General features: G+C 43.6%; 1 pseudogene; it reads left to right on the top strand.

Annotated features, from left to right (window-relative positions):
• Positions 6,103-14,837, top strand: LOC102178615 (annotated as a pseudogene).

The following is a 16,846-nucleotide window of genomic DNA, read 5'->3' as shown; positions in this document are numbered from 1 at the left end:
ACACTAGAAGCAAAAGACACCAATGTTCAGGAAAAAGCAACCTCAGATTATATCTAGATTTCTTCACCCATCCTGCCATCTCCAACATCATATCTGAAATCCTGCGAATCTAAAGAACTCCATGGCTCTCTGCATGTAAGCATTAAAAAAAATCAGGTTTTAATTTATATAGGAGTGTAGTTGATTTATAACACTGTATTAATATTAGTTGTGTGGGAAATTAATTTCCCTATACATACACATGTACCCATTGTTTCTTAGATTCTTTTCTCATACAGGATATTACAGACTATTGAGCAGAATTCCTTTGCTGTACAGTAAGTCTTTGTTGATTATCTATTAAATATAGTAGTATACATATATTAATCTCAAACTCTCCATTTATCCCTCTCCCACCTTTCCACTTTGGTAACTATAATTATTGTTTTGATTGAGGGAAGTGTCTAGGCACTTTTTGGATCAGGGTCTGTGCTTGTGAGAGTGCAGTAGCCAGGGAAAGCAAGCCTGAGAGAGACTCATTTCAGATGATGCTAAATGTTGAAAAGGACCTGGCAATGCAAAAATTTGGGAGAAAAACATTGTAGATGTGGGAAGTAGCCCTTGCTAAGGACCAAGGTAACCAAGCTTAATAAATGTCTACCCTTTCACTGCCAACCTGCAGATGGGTAAAGGGCCTGATAACGATGTCAGGTGTGGGGGACAGTTTTCAGATGACAAGAGATGAGTTGGAGTAAACAGTATGTAGTCTTCCAACTACTCATTTATTGGGAACCTGCCTCAATCTGTTATCTTGTGATCCTCAGGGTATCACTAAGACAGATACTTCAAAATGGACTTTCTATAAACTTATTACTGCAAAACAGTTTCAAACATGACAAGTATAAAAAAGAAGAGTGTCATGAACTCTATATTTCATCATTTGGCATCAATAACTACAAAACTAACCTCTTAGTCCCACAGGTTGTCATAGACTGGAGACTATGCAACATCAAGGTGGTGGCCAATTGAGCTCCCAGCAGACATTCTTGACTTGCATCAGTCTTTCTCTTCTTGCTATATTCTCACATGCGGTGGTTGAAGGAAAGGAAGAAGAGGGAGAATAAGAGAAAAAAAGAGGAAAAGGCTAATCCCATCATGAAAGACCACCATCAAAGCCCTGTGTCAACCTGGGTACCTCCCAAAGGCCCTACTTCCTAATATCATCACATTGGGAATCAAGGGTGGACACAATTCAATCCACATTAGCTATGCATAGCATAGCAGCTGTCTACTTTTTAATCAAGGCAGACCATCATTTCATTCTCTTTTTACTGCTTATTCATTTTTCTTTAAGTGTTTTAGGTAAAAGATATAATATTTCACCAAATGTACATAATGATTATTTTGGGTAGAATGATAAGATTTGAAAAAAAAATGCTCTTTGGTTCCCTCCAAAGTGAATAGTTTATATCCAGTCCATGCTCAAATTTCCCTGATTGTCAAAAAGCAGATGTCTTTTCACAGTTTATTGAAAGAATGTAGTCATATTTTGCACTTGGTTGTTCTCCTTTAGGACTAAATAAGTGTTCCTCTTCCAATTTTAATGCCATTTATTTGCTCAGAAACAGAAAGGCAGCAAGGTGGTTTGTCTTACAGAGTGTCCCACTAATGGTTGTAGAGCAGGAGTCCACAATACCAGCACAGTGGGTCAGGACCAGTACCAGTCCTTGGTCTATTAGGAACCAGACCTCCACAGCAGGAGGTGAGCTGCAGGCCAGTGAGTGAGGTTTTATCTGTATTATAGCTGCTCCCCATCACTCTCTCATCACCCCCAGAAGGGACAGTCTAGTTTGTTTTCCTGGAACTGATTGTTGTTACATAACCTATGCTTAGTAGAAACAAAAATAGCATAAACATTGATGATTATTTTCCTTTCTTAGTGCTCAGAATGGTAAGTTGATTTCCTAGCAGTCTATCACAGTGACAAATTAGATGTTGCCTATTAACATTTGGACACATCTGGCCAGCTTAAAATTAAACATTAGAAAACTAAGATCGTGGGATCCAGCCCCATCCTTCATGGCAAATAGGAGAGAATGTGTAAGCAGTCACAGATTTCTTCATCTTAGCTTCTAAAACGACTGTGGATGCTGCCTGCAGCCATGAAATCAGAAGACATTTGCTTCTTGGCAGGAAAGCTATGGCAAACATAAACAGTGTGTTGAGAAGCAGAAACATCATTCTGCCCAAAAAACTGGTAGATGTTTGGCCTTTTCATTTGGATTCCTAAACTTCTCCCCACTCCCTATTGGTCTTTGAAGTCCCTGAGCCTTCTGGTCCTTCAGGATTCCCAAGATCATTTTGTGCATTTCTTTACCCAGTCCTGAAATCAGCCATCTCTTTAAGATCATCTGATGGGAAATGTAGTTAGAAGCTACAAGCTAGACCTCAGAATAGGCACTGTTATCAAGTTGTCACTGCTTCTAGGCTTTACAGTGGTCGAAGGAGGAAGTACACATTTTCTTTAAAAATTAAAATAAAAAGGAATATAATTAGTTGGCACAAACTTATACTTTCAGTTCAAGATTTAAGACAACAGGGTTTGAACTAAGCTTCTATGCATTATGTGTGAACCTCTTTCTAGCCATTGGAAGGCTTACTTCAGAACATTAGTTTTAATTATTGTCTTGCTTGTACCTGTTAACAGACATACAATTCTGTCACAATAGCAGAAACAATATGAGGATAAATAAGTTGTTGATTTATTGCTTGCCTCAGTTGCAATAGCAGTGCAGATGCATGGCAGCTGCCATGTCAGTGTTGAAGCGTGGCAGAGAGGAACTTCCCCACATGCAAATCAGGGGCAGCAGCTCAGAGGAGCTACCCTACTTCCAAGGTAAGGAGCAATGGCAGAGCTTTGCTGGAGCAGCCGTGAAGACATACCCCACTTCCAAGGTAAGAGAAACCCAAATAAGAGGGTAGGCACTGACAGAGGGCATCAGAGGGCAGACTGACTGAAACCACAATCACAGACAACTAGCCAATCTGTCACATGGATCACAGCCTTGTCTAACTCAAGAAACTAAGCCATGCCATGTGTGGTCACCCAAAATGGACGGGTCATGGTGGAGAGGTCTGACAGAATGTGGTCCACGGAGAAGGGAATGGCAAACCACTTCAGTATTCTTGCCTTGAGAACCCCATGAACAGTGTGATAAGGCAAACGATAGGACACTGAAAGATAAATCCCCCAGGTCAGTATGTGCCCAATATTTACTGCAGATCAGCAGAGAAATAACTCCAGAATGAGTGAAGGGATGGAGCCAAAGCATAGACAACACCCAGTAGAGGATGGGACTGGTGATAGAAGGAAGATTTGATGCTGTAGAGAGCAATATTGCATAGGAACCTGGATTGTTAGGTCCATGAGTCAAGGCAAATTGGAAGTGGTCAAAGAGGAGATGACAAGAGTGAACATAGACATTCTAGGAATCAGCGAACTAAGGTGGACTGGAACAGGTGAATTTAATTCAGATGACCACTATATCTACAACTGTAGGCATGAATCCCTTAGAAGAAATGGAGAAGACATCATAGTCAATAAAAGAGTTTAAAATTCAGTACTTGGATGCAATCTCAAAAATAACAGCATGATCTCTGTTCGTTTCCGAGACAAACCATTCAATATCACGGTAATCCAATCTATGCCCTGAAAGTAACACTGAAAAAGCTGAAGTTGAACAGTTCTATGAAGACTTACAAGACCTTCTAGAACTAACACCCCCAAAAGATGTCATTTTCATTATAGGGGACTGGAATGCCAAAGTAGGAGTCAAGAAACACCAGGAGTAACACGTCAATTTGGCCTTGGAGTACAGAATGAAGCAGGGCAAAGACTAATAGAGTTCTACCAAGAGAACGCAGTGGTCATAGCAAACACCCTCTCCCAGCAACAAAAGAGAAGACTCTGCACATGGATATCAACAGATGGTTGGAACCAAAATAAGACTGATTATATTCTTTGCAGGCAAGGATGGAGAAGCTCTATACAGGCAGCAAAAACAAGACTGGAACCTGATGGTGGCTCAGATCATGAACACCTCATTGCCAAATTCAGACTGAAATTTAAGAAAGTGGAGAAAAGCACTAGACCATTCAGGTATGACCTAAATCAAATCCCTTAGGGCTATACAGTGGAAGTGAGAAATAGATTTAAGGGACTAGATCTAATAGACAGAGTGCCTGATGAACTATGGGTGTAAGTTCATGACATTGTACAGAAGACAGGAATCAAGACCATCCCCAAGAAAAAGAAATGCAAAAAAGAAAAATGGCTGTCTGAGGAGGCCTTACACAGAGCTGTGAAAAGAAGGGAAGCAAAAAGCAAAGGAGAAAAGCAAAGATTTACCCATTTGAATGCAGAGTTACAAAGAATAACAAGGAGAGATAGGAAAGCCTTCCTCAGTGATCAAAGCAAAGAAATAGAGGAAAACAATAGATCAGGAAAGACTAGAGATTTCTTTAAGAAAATTAGAAATACCAAGGGAATATAGTTGTTGAATATAGTGTCAGGTCTCTTTCCTTTTTTTTTTTTTCTTTTGGTTTTCTTTGGTTTTGTTTTTGATGGGCAATATTTTTGTTTTTCCTTAGAAGATATTCCACTCTGCATGTAGAGTCATAAGTCTGAATATTAAAGCCACTTACGTAATGTGTTGTTATAGATAGCTAGTCAACAACTTGTTTCAATTAGATTAATTGGTCTTTGTTCTCAATTTGTTCAGTTCAGTTCAGTCCTTTAGTTGTGTCCATCTCTTTGCAATGTCATAGACTGCACCATGCCAGGCTTCCCTATCCATCACCAACTCCCAGAGCTTGCTGAAGCTCATGTCCATTGACTTGGTGATGCCATCCACTCATCTCATCCTCTGTCTTCCGCTTCTCCTCATGACTTTAATCTTTCCTAATATCAGGATCTTTTCCAATGAGTCAGCATGTTTACTATGCATTCAGTCTCTTTTTAAATCAACCAACAATAATTAAATTCTTCTCTGTCCCCACTGCACTCCCAACTCTAGGACAGAAACAAAAATCTGCAGAGACTGAGGGCTGATTCCAGCATATTGCTGTGGAGATTTCATTCCCAGTGTTTTTTCTGAGAAAAATATTAGTTTCTAACATTAAAATCAGTGGATTGTACATAAATATCCAAACTTCTGATTCTCTTGAAAACATGGCCAACTGGCCTGCTTTCCAGCAAGACTGAAGTGGAGGAAAAGTTGCACCCAGTGGTAAGGCCTGTGCTGCCCAGATTCCAACATGGCCACCTAGTCCTAGTATCATATCTCCTGCCTCCTCGGGCCATGACTTTGTGAGAACTAGACTTTTTGCTCTCTTGAGATAAAGACTATTTTTGTCTTATCAACTTTGACTTTGAAGCTTTTAATCCACAACGTAGCACACAGTTCTTCCTTGTACAGCTGTTGGATGCTATAAAATATCTTGTGGATGCATATGACATTTCTTCCAATACTGAAACCATGCAATTGAAGTACTGCTCTGCCCTAAATCTTTGATGCAGCCTGGCATCATAGGTGCCTCTGATGTCTGCCATTAGACCCACTACCTAAAGCCAGTTGTATGTCCCTGGGCTGTCCCTGAAGTCTTCACTTTGCCATTTAACAACTTATCCTCCTAGCAATCTCCTCTCCAACAAAGACAACAATGCATATCTCATGAAGTGGCTAGGAAGATGACATGAAAAGATGAGTGTTGAGCATTTCCCATAGTATCAATTTTCATGATTTTCCTATCAGTTTTTTCTCCAAATAGGCAAGGTTCTCCATCATCTTAGATGTCCATGCAGATCAGTTTGATTTTCCAGCCAAGCTTCAAAGAAGAGATTGCAGTTCATTTCTCTGTATTCCGAAAAGCTTCAAAGGCCATTCGCCAAGGACAGTGATGAAGGTAAAGATTTTATCAAGACCTTTGTGTTTTCTTCAGATCTTTTAGTGGCCTTAAGGGGAAAAGTAGGGTAGATCAGAGCATATATAACTAGGGGCTCCTAGTCACCACTACATGCTACAAACCCAAAGTTCCCTGATTACTTGGAGCCAGGAAAGAAACATGAAGTGGCTTGTGCTCCTCGTGCTGGTGGCCTTCTCAGAGTGCATAGTCAAGTAAGTATGGGGACTGTAAGCCACATCATATTCCTTTCTTGGATTTTTCTTTCCATATGATTATTCCTCCACCCATCAGGTTTAAAAGGTAATGAAATATTTCCCTAAGAGTCTTAAAGTTCAACTCTTTATTATGAATAAGTAATTTGCTATAGGAACTGTGGATCCCAAGGTCTTGGTGTAGATTTGGGTTACACAAATCTTGGGATCCAGTCAGTTGCACAGTCTATGCAGATGTCAATGTGGTACTGTGGAGTAGCACTTTTCTACATTTTCTTCAACATGTCCTCTTTTTCCCTAGTCTATGTCTGCCTCTCTGTATCATTGTCATTTTTCTCTCCATCTATTTGGAAGTCACTGGGAGTGTTTCTCTTTTTGTTGTTTTCTTTTAATTTTTCATTTGACTCCTCCTTCCTTCTCAAGCCCCTGTATTTCCCTTACTTGTTCCCTATATCTTGGATTCTTCTTTCAACTCTCTCTTCTCTTTCAACTTGGAGAAAGATACACTTTTTGCACTGTTTTATATTGGACAAGCAGTGTGATCACAGCTCACTCAGAAGCCTCTTGCATTTCAAATTGCTCCCTTGTAAAAGAGGATAAGAGTCCCCTTTCTACCTCCTTCCTTGAGGTTCTATGAAAAGAATGAGTGGGATGGCAACAGCAATGCTAATGGCTGTCATTGTTGAGACTTCCTGTTTATCAGGTACCTTATATGCATCACTTCACTTATTTCCAGTATATTCTATTTGGAGGGTTTGTATTGTTACATTCCACCATTTTACCAAAGGGGAGATTAAGACAACACATTGTCATATATCTTACCCAAGATTGCAGAAGAGAACCTGTATTGAAGTCTATGTCTTTGCCATGGTATATGCATAACATTCTGATAATAATGTGCCTCATAAATATCACTAGAAAATACACAGGGCTGTTACAATGACAGTTATACCTTAACACTGACAGCTAATTGTAGCATCTTCTTTGTTTTCTTTGTCAAATGCTCGGTGAAAGAATACCTCTAAGGAGAGTGAAGACCATGAGAAATACCGTCAGTGGAAAAAAACATGCTGAACAATTTCCTGAAGGAGCATGCTTGCAGACTGTCCCAGATTTCTTTTCGTGGCTCAAATCTAACTACTTTCCCGCTGAGGAACATCATGGATGTGAGTATTTTGGGAGGATGGTGCTCCACAGAGCCTCCTGGTGCTCTAGCCTAGCACTGGGGCTCATCTGGAGGTGCGAGGTGGGATGTTGGGGTTGGGGTTCCTGCAGGAGGCAGAGACACTGGAAAAGAGGGACCCCACCCAGAGGAGAAGGCACTCTCATCCTCAACTGTTGGTCTTTGTGACCAGGCCTGACAATTACTTGGTGGCAAGTAAACATCCATTTCTGAGTCAAAGATATGTCATTAGTTTGAGAGTAATAGTTCCTTCCAAAGTAAGTGAGCCACTCAGTTATAGATTAAAAGTGAACCATCACTGATCAAAAGGTAGAACCATCTGCAAAGCAATTGTGAATCCCCAGGTAGAAGAATTCAGTTTCCACAGATGCAAGAACGACAGCAGTAAAAAGTTACTGAACCTGTATTCTGAGTATGGCCATAAGAATCATTTTGGTTTCTGTTTTTAGATTAGAAAAAGGGCTTATTTTGTGTTCAAGATGTCTTCAAAAATGCCCATGCCAGCCTGAGAGACAGGCAAAGAGTAAATACATGTCAAATGAAAGGGTCAGCTGTGTGCTGTTGATTGGGTGTAGTCTGAGTTTAGAGGGAGTGGGTGGGGTTGATCAAGAAGGACCTCTTAGAGAAGCGGTGTGAAGTCTGGGTTTGGAGAGATGACAGAGCTTCTCAAATGAAGGCACCAGGACTTCCCTGGGTGTCCAGTGGTCCTGGAGGTCCAGTGGTTATGCCTCTGGGCTTCCCATGCAGGAAGTACCACTTCAACGCCTGGTGATAGAATCAATAACCTCCATAAAATGTAGCACAGGAAAAAATATATCAAATGAAGATATGTCTGTGACCAAAGTCTGTGAGCTGCACGGTGGTTAGAAAGTGATCTCAAAAGATATGTGACACCCAGAGGGAGGCAGCAGTGTGGGAACAGAGGGTAGCCTGTTCTGCACTAAACCACTCCCTCCTTCTCCCTGTAGATGCTCTACGTGGGTAACATCACCGTTGGAACACCCCCTCAGGAATTCCAGGTTCTCTTTGACACAGGCTCATTTTTTTTGTGGGTGCCCTCTGTCTTTTGCAGGAGCTCAGCCTGTTGTGAGTATGGACACCCCCTACTGGGACCATCTTTCACCTGCCCTGCCACCCTGTTCCCACCCTTGGCACCTGATGACACTCATCTCTTGTGTCTACAGCTAAACTCGTTAGGTTCAGACATCTTCAGTCTTCCACCCTCCGGCTTACAGATAAGATCTGCAGGATAACCTACGGATCCGGGAGAATTAAAGGAATTGTTGTTCGTGACACAGTTCGGGTAACAGTGTAACAAATGCTGAGTCAGGACTGGCTATGGAGTGACCACTGATTGCAAAACAGATGCAGGACCATCTGGCAGGACCCTTCTTAGCCTAAATCCAATAGATATTGTCCATCGTATCCGCAGGGTCATGTCTCTGGGGAGACAGGGCCCATGGTGAACATGAGCAAACAGATTAGCTAACCCAGAGAGTTGCTTGAGGTTTGGACTTGCAACTCCTCTGCCCATGAGCATTTCAAGGTTCATTTTGCTGGGAGCGAGAAGAAGGGATAAAAGCACCCACTTTTATATTCACAGACTATTCCAGGCACTTTCAGGTAATAACTGGTTTAATCCTGCAATGACCCCTCACAGCAGTTACTCTAATTAGCTCAGGACCCATATGAGAAAACTGAGGTGCATACAGCAAGGGCCTTGTTGAGGGCACACATGTGGTAAAAGGTGGAGTTAAGCTGGCTTTTCAGGACTGAAGTTGCTGTGGGGTGTTTGGAGACAGGATAAAACTGATCTGTGGACCCTGGGGGCAGTCAGGGGCTTCAGGTATCCAGAGTGGGAAACTGAGGGCCTGAGAAGTCGAGGGGCCTGATAAATGATTTCTCATGCTAGAGGACCCCTGAGTCTAATAAACCTATGGCCTGCCTCCCCTAAAATATTTGAGTTGTCCCCCTCTCTCTCTTTCTCTCTCATACGCACTCACAGAAATATACACATATCCCTAAAAGTGAATTCCCAAGGCAATAATTTCATAGAACCCTGCAAACAAGATTGCGTTTTTGGTTTCTGTCTTCCTAGACAGATGCAGAATCCAGAGCACATTACAGAGAATGCAGTCCATTCCTGCCATTAAGTCACAGTGATGCCAAAGACTAGGCTATCTTGCTCTCAATTGTTTTGTCCATAAAGTGGCACCAGTGGGACCTGGCTTGACTCTTGGTCATGCAACCTGTACAGAAGCCAGGAGGCCAGTTTGACTCACAGAGGGGCAGGATGTTTTAAAATTCACAGTGTCTCTCAAATGGAACCCAAATTTCCCTCCCAGCTTTATCTAACCATCTGTGGGCCACCAAGGACAGAGCCCAGCCTCAATTCTTCTCTGAGGATCTAATGGCAATGCACCCCTACACATTCCTAGCCCCACTTCACATATCTGTAAGTGGCAACACTCTTCTCTCACACAGATTGGTGACCTTGTAAGCACTGATCAGCTGTTTGGTCTAAGCCTGGTGGAATACGGATTTGAGGACATACCTTTTGATGGCATCTTGGGCTTGAACTACCCAAACATATCCTCTGCTGGAGCCATCCCCATAGTTGACAACCTGAAGAATCAAGGTGCCATTTCTGAGCCTGTTTTTGCCTTCTACTTGAGCAAGTAAGTCTGAGATGGACAATCCCTTTCTCCAAATTAGCTATAAGATGCTGTCAGTTGCACGAAAAATTGTAGAACACTTGATAAAGAAGTACCCTGAGAGATTATTTAAAACAGATAACTATGGCCCCAGGGCCCAACTGGCTTCACCCCTGGCTTTTATAAATAAAATTTTATTGGAACCCAACTCTACTCCTGGGCTCAAGACAAATAAGATGGTCTAGGGGAGTGAATGAGTAGGAAGGCTAATGGAAGGCAACAGGAAACAAGTTGAAGGAAAAGGCAATATGATTTGCTTATGAATTTGATAAGGAAGGAAGGAGAAGGATGGTTGATATCTTTCCTTCCTCATTAGCATTCCACTGGGAGCCCAGGATCAGCTACACAATTTGTAGGAGCCAGTGAGAAATGAAAGTGTGGGACACAAAAGTGTGAGACCCCTTGTTCAAGAAATATTAGTCATTTTAAGACAGGGAGAGCAGAGGTGGGGTCCCTTCTGAGTGTGGGGCTCTTTAAACAGTAGATGTCACAGGCCAGTGGAGCCAAATCTGTGTGAACTGAACCCACACCCTTAGAAGTCCCAGGCCTTGATTTTCCTGAAAAATGGCAAGGTGGACAAGGGGAAAGCCAAATGTTTCACCACCCTATCCTCTGAGGATGTCTGAACACTCAGGTCTCTGGGGTTCCAGAGAATCTTCAGAAGACATAGTGGGTGGAGCCCAGCCAAGTGATTTGGCTTCTCACCTCCTCTGTGCCACTCATGAGACAGTAACAGATCTCACTCTGGATCTAAATTGCTCCTAGCCTTGATTTCTGCATCTGCACATGGGGACCTTATTAGGGCTTTGATGGGTAGACAAGCACAGCTCTCAGACAGTGGTGTTGTTACTGTCTTCCAAGGATCCTCCCCCTACTTGTCTCTACAGATACAAACAGGAGGGCAGTGTGGTGATGTCTGGTGGGGTGGACCAACGCTACTACAAGGGAGAGCTCAACTGGGTACCATTGATCCAAGTGGGTGGCTGGACTGTACACATGGACTGGTAAGCCTTTCCCTCTGAGGATCAGCCCAAGCGATGCTCCCACTAATTTTCATGGACACAGGCAGACACACACAAATGCATTCTCAGACATATAGTCACACACACATATACACCACCCACAATGACACAGACACATGGAAACACTCAAGCAGACACATATAAACATACACAGAGACACATAAAAACAGGCATAGCTAGTCAGAGACACACAAGCACACACAGAGACACATACAAACACACACACAAACAAACACACAAGCACATAGATACACAAAGAACCCATGGGTTCATAATCCCCAGGCCTTCTGAGCAAGGCTCTGACCAGAGTCCTGAAAGGGTAAAGACAGGTCTGTGCTGCTGGGAGAGTGCTGCACCCACTGCCCTTTGAGGTGGGGAGCATGGTGAGAGAGCTGTACAGTGCGCTGAACAGAGCATCAGGGAGAATTTCTCCAGCCTGATATGATAAGCCAGTTATGATAAGATGATCAACTGTACAGGGCTACATAGGATATAGGAAGTTCTCAGTACAGATAAATGTCATTTTAAAACAGGGACAGTCCTGAGAAAATGGGGAAAACTGGTCTTCTTTGGGAGCAGCTACCTAGCAGTGGAGGGAGGTTGGCTGTAGTCTTAAGACATGAAAGCAACTGATAAAAAGACACCCCACATTCTTGGGCATGGGATCCAGCAGTGACCTGAAGACAATAGGCATAACTGACAGGATTCTGTGTGATACCCTCAGACAAAAGTTTCTGTGGGCTAGTCATGTATTTCCTGGCCAGGGTCTCAGGGTCTGAGCTGGTTGTAGGAGCAGTGCTGGGAGACACCTTCTCCCAGAGGAGCCCACCTCTCCCCCTACTATGAGAATCTGCTGCCCCTGCGAATTTCCATCTTCAATCTGCGTGACCCGTTATTTGTTCCCCACCAGATACAGCTCTCTGGAGGTTTCTTATTGTTTTCTCAGTCTTCATTGTCTCATTCAACAGACAAGCATTGGGTGTCCACTGTGTGCCAGGAACTTTAGGGAGGCAAGGAGAATAAAACTGGCCCTCACATCTAAGAAGGCAGATGTACATGAAGTGACTCGCCCACATAGTGAATTGTGACATTGGTACATGCTAGACATGAGGAGGAGAAGGCAATTGCAACCCACTCTAGTACTCTTGCCTGGAAAATCCCAGGAACGGCGGAGCCTGGTGGGCTGCCCTCTATGAGGTTGCACAGAGTTGAACACAATTGAAGTGAGTTAGCAGCAGCAGCAGCAGCAGCAGACATGAGGAAGGGTCTACAGACAGTGACCAAGACAGGAGACTGATAAACACTGGGGGAAAGTCTTCCCAAAGACAATATAGTTAAGGTGTAATCTGGAAGATGAGAAGAAATTTGCTAGTCAGAGTGGAGTGGAGTCTTCTAGGAAGAAAGATCAGCTTGGGTCAAGGTACAAAATATCCTGGTGTATTCAAGTACTTCATTCAAGGATGTCAGGAAAGGTGCTGTGACTAGAGCAAAGGAAATGAGGGCAAGAGACGAAGCACTGTTTAGGTGACAGTTGGGAAGGGGGCAACTCTGGGAGACTCAGAGTGACCTTGATGCCCGCTTTCTTCCACTGTCTCTCAGCATCTCCATGAAAAGAAAGGTTATTGCTTGTTCTGGCGGCTGCCACGCTGATTTTGACACCAGGACATCATTGATTCAAGGACCAAGTACACTGGTCAATAACATACAGAAGCTCATTGGCGCCAGGCAACGGGGTTCCCAGGTGAAGGGTCATGCCCCAGCGTCGCTCCCAGTTTCCACACACAAGAAGGATCTCCAGGGCCAACCTCTCCCCCCTCTCTCTCTAGCAGCACTACGTTTCATGTTCTGGGGCCAATACCCTGCCCTCTATTATCTTCACCATCAACGGCATCAACTACCCAGTGCCAGCTCAAGCCTACATCCTCAAGGTGAGGGGACAATACTGAGGCTTGGTTCTCAAACTGGAGCTTGCAGGAACCGTTGGGCTGCTGCTGGGAGGAGGGCGCCTTCTGGAGGCCATGTCACACCATTGCAGATTCTGCAGAGTCCTGTGGCTGGGCCAGTGCCTCACACAAATCCAGTCACTTGAGAGTAAAGGGCCATGTGGGAAATTGATCTTCCAGAAATAAATGTGGAGATGCCATATCATGCTGGCATGTTGGGAGTCAGGGAGAGGGGAAAACTAGGGTCCACAGTCCAATAAGAGCTTCAATTCAATCTGAACTCTTAGGTGCAAGAACATGAAATTCAGCTCCAGCAGTCCCTGAAACAGGCCATGTTACAAGAAGAATGGCTGGAGACAGGCCCAGGGTGATTTCCCAGCATAAGTTAACAGTCTCCCTTCCCTTCTCACAGTTTTCCTGGTTTGGATGATAAATTACATGGTCAGCCTAGTTCTCGGCTATATCTTCCCCTTGCTCTGGCCAGGTGCCTCCTTTGTGAGTTGGGGTACCCAACCAATCTGTGTGATATTGGATACTAAGGTGAATAAAGGGTGCACAGTAACTACTCAGGCCTGGCACCAGGTGAAGGCTTCATGTCAGCTCCCTGCGAGAGTTCAGAGCAGGCTGATGGGCTCAAAGAAGGCTGTGAGGAAGAGAGGGAATTTTAGGAATTCTAAAACCACAAACTCATTGAGCCATATGGAGGGTTGCTTGGTGCTGGGCAAAACTGCACTGGATTCCATGCAAATGGCATCTCAAGGTGGTCTGCACTGGAGCACTGGGGACTTACTAGGGGTGATGAGGGCTACGGACTGACCAGTGGGGATGGGGAACCAGAGTACTTTACTCACCCAAGCCTGGAATGGCCAAAAAGGGTGAGTGTGAGCCGAATGCAGCTTCTCAGAGTTCCTGAGTTAAGTCTTCAAGAAAGTGTTGTGGGCACTGCTCTATTTAAGATGGATAACCACAATGAGTTGCTGTGTAGCACAAGGAACTCCGCTCAGTTATATGACAGCCTGGATGGGAGGAGTGTCTTTGGGACCATGATACACGGATACATACGGTTGAGTCCCTTTACTGTCCACCTGAAACTGAGGATATTGTTAATCAGCTATACTCCAACACAAAATAAAGTTTTTTAATAAAGTATGGATTATGCAGACGCAGGAGGAGAACCAGCATTCTCTGCAGAGAAAACAAAGAGCAGGAGCCAGAAGAAAAGAAACAGGGAGTGAGGAGAGCTATGGACACATTGTTCTTTTCTAAATAATTATATTGAAGTGTGGCTAATCTTCAGTGTTGCATTAAGTTCTCCTGCACAGCAGTGTGACTCAGTTATACACATAGAAATTTTTTTTTCTAATTCTTTTTCATGTGGTTTATCACTGAATACTGAATATAGTTCCTTACGTGTTACAGTAGGACTTTGTTGTTTTTCATTCCTCTGTTTCCCCATCTCCCAGTCCTCCACTCACCACACCCTTCTTCATGACAACATGTCTTCAGTCTCTTTGGTTTTGGATGAACTCTCATATCGCCTGCTGCTAAGAAAACCCCTTGATATTTACCAAAAGAGGGAAATAAAACAAAGAATTGTGCTGGGTCTGGATATTGGGGAGAGTCACCAGTAAGGGCTCATGCTGACCTGGTGTGTGTCTCTGTGCCCCCAGGATTCTAGAGGCCACTGCTGCACAACCTTTAAAGAGAACAAAGTGAGTTCATCTACAGAGACCTGGATCCTGGGTGATGTCTTCCTGAGGCTGTATTTCTCAGTCTTTGATCGAGGAAATGACAGGATTGGCCTGGCACGGGCATTGTAAATGCTTGAAGTTGTTCAGTTATCAGTAAGGCCACTCCTAATACACACTCACTCACACTTTGGGTACTGCTGCCCAGGATGCTGGTAAACTGTATTTGGTGGTCTGCACACCCTATTCTCACTAAAGAATAAAGGGTTTCACTCTTAATGGTGTGGATACAAATGGTTGCCTCTGTTTGTGTCTGGGAGTGAATGATCTAGAGCCAAGTCTTAATCAAAATGGAGAGGAGCCCTACTCCAACTGGCTTCAAGGAAAAGGGAGACTCATTGAAATGATTCTGGGAATGAATCCAGGACACAAGAATCAGAGCAAATACAAAGATCTCAGTGATTGGACCTAAGAAATCAGAAGTCATCAATTCTTTCTCACCTTCCCTCTTTCCCTTTCCTGATTTTTGATGGTCTTAGCCTGGCAACTTTCTTCCTTAAGGCTTCTACACCTAGTGAGGGAGTCCAAGCTACCTGCCCTAGGGTTTTAAATCCCAAAGGCATCACCTAGTAAGGAAATAAGATTGCAGACATCAGAGTTCAAGAGTGTAATATGAATGACCCACCTCAGGTCCATATACAGCTGCAGATCAGCCATCCTGGCAGGGACATGGTGTCTTATTACTGACTTCACATGGTTTCTGGCCCTGACCCAGCCACACACATGATTGTCAATTACTTCCAGAACTACATGACTGAAGCTGGGGAGAGGCAGCCCCAAGGATAGTGACTGGCAGATACTCTAGGCCATGGAAGAGTTTGCGATGACCCACCAACTTCACTACCTCCTCATTCAGAAGAATTATAAGCCATAATGAAATAGACACTCTTCATCCCATCTCAGATGATCTTATCACTGGGCTTCTCCTCTAGGGAATTTTGGGAGAGATACTTCATGTAGAGTTGGTTCCCTCTTGTTTCCACACCCCAGTCACCAGCTCTCTGCCACATATGCCTCCTCTGTCCTTTCCAGTTCCACTTGGTAAGTATTTGCCCCAGTGGATCCTTGAGTAGTCATCTCCTTCCTCCAGGGCCCAGAATGCCCCTTCCTTGGCCTCAAATGCTGCTGGGGAGAATATAATGCATGTATCAGGAGACCCAGGGTAGGCAGAGAATTCAGCCTTTCTGAGCTTCCTCCAGGGGTGGAGCTACAAACTATTTGCTTGGAGCTGCCATGGTTAGGCACTTTTCCAGTGGAGGCATCTGTTCTTCCTATCTGGAGGGACTCAGTAGATGCCTCAGCTGAGACAGCAGGGGTCACAAATTGATTTCCTTTCAGATTTGCTAGTTTGATCTCCTTGTTGTATAAGGGACTGTCAAGAATCTCCTCAAACACCATAGTTCAAAAGCTCAATTTTTTGCCTTTCGCCCTTTCTTATGGTCCAAATCGCACATCGGTACATGATTACTGGCAAAATCATAGCTGTGACACTGCAGACCTCTGTAGCAAAGTTGAGTCTCTGCTTTTTAATACACTGTTCAGGTTTGCCATAGCCTTTCTTCTTTCCAAGGTGCAAGTGTCTTTTAATTTTGTGGCTGCAGTCAAGGTCCATAGTGGTTTTGGAGCCCAAGAAAATAAAATCTGCCACTGTTTCCACTTTTCCCTCATTTATATGCCATGATCTGGTGCGACAGGATGCCATGAATGTTGAGTATATTTTTGTGAATAGCTTTTTAAATGCTGAGTGTTACGTCAGTTTTTGCATCTCCTCTCCTCTTCAAGAGGCTCTTTAGTTCTTTTTTGCTTTCTGCTATTAGGACAGTGTCATCTTCATATCTGTGGATGTTGATATTTCCCCCAGCAATCTTATTTCCAGCTTGGAATTTATGCAGTCCAGCATATCGAATGATGTATTCTATATAGAATTTAAATAACCGGAGTGAGAATATAAACATTGTCATGCTTCTTTCTCAGCTGTAAATCTTTCAGCTGTTCCTTGTCTGATTCTAACTGCTGCATTTTGAGCTACATAAAGACTTTTCAGGAGACAGGTAAGATGATCTGATACTCTCATTTCCTTA

The sequence above is a fragment of the Capra hircus genome, chromosome 29 (genome assembly GCF_001704415.2).
Source record: "Capra hircus breed San Clemente chromosome 29, ASM170441v1, whole genome shotgun sequence".
In the NCBI taxonomy this organism is placed as follows: domain Eukaryota; kingdom Metazoa; phylum Chordata; class Mammalia; order Artiodactyla; family Bovidae; genus Capra; species Capra hircus.
The sequence above is the reverse complement of the archived record's forward strand: the minus strand, read 5'-3'. Positions and strand labels throughout refer to the sequence as shown.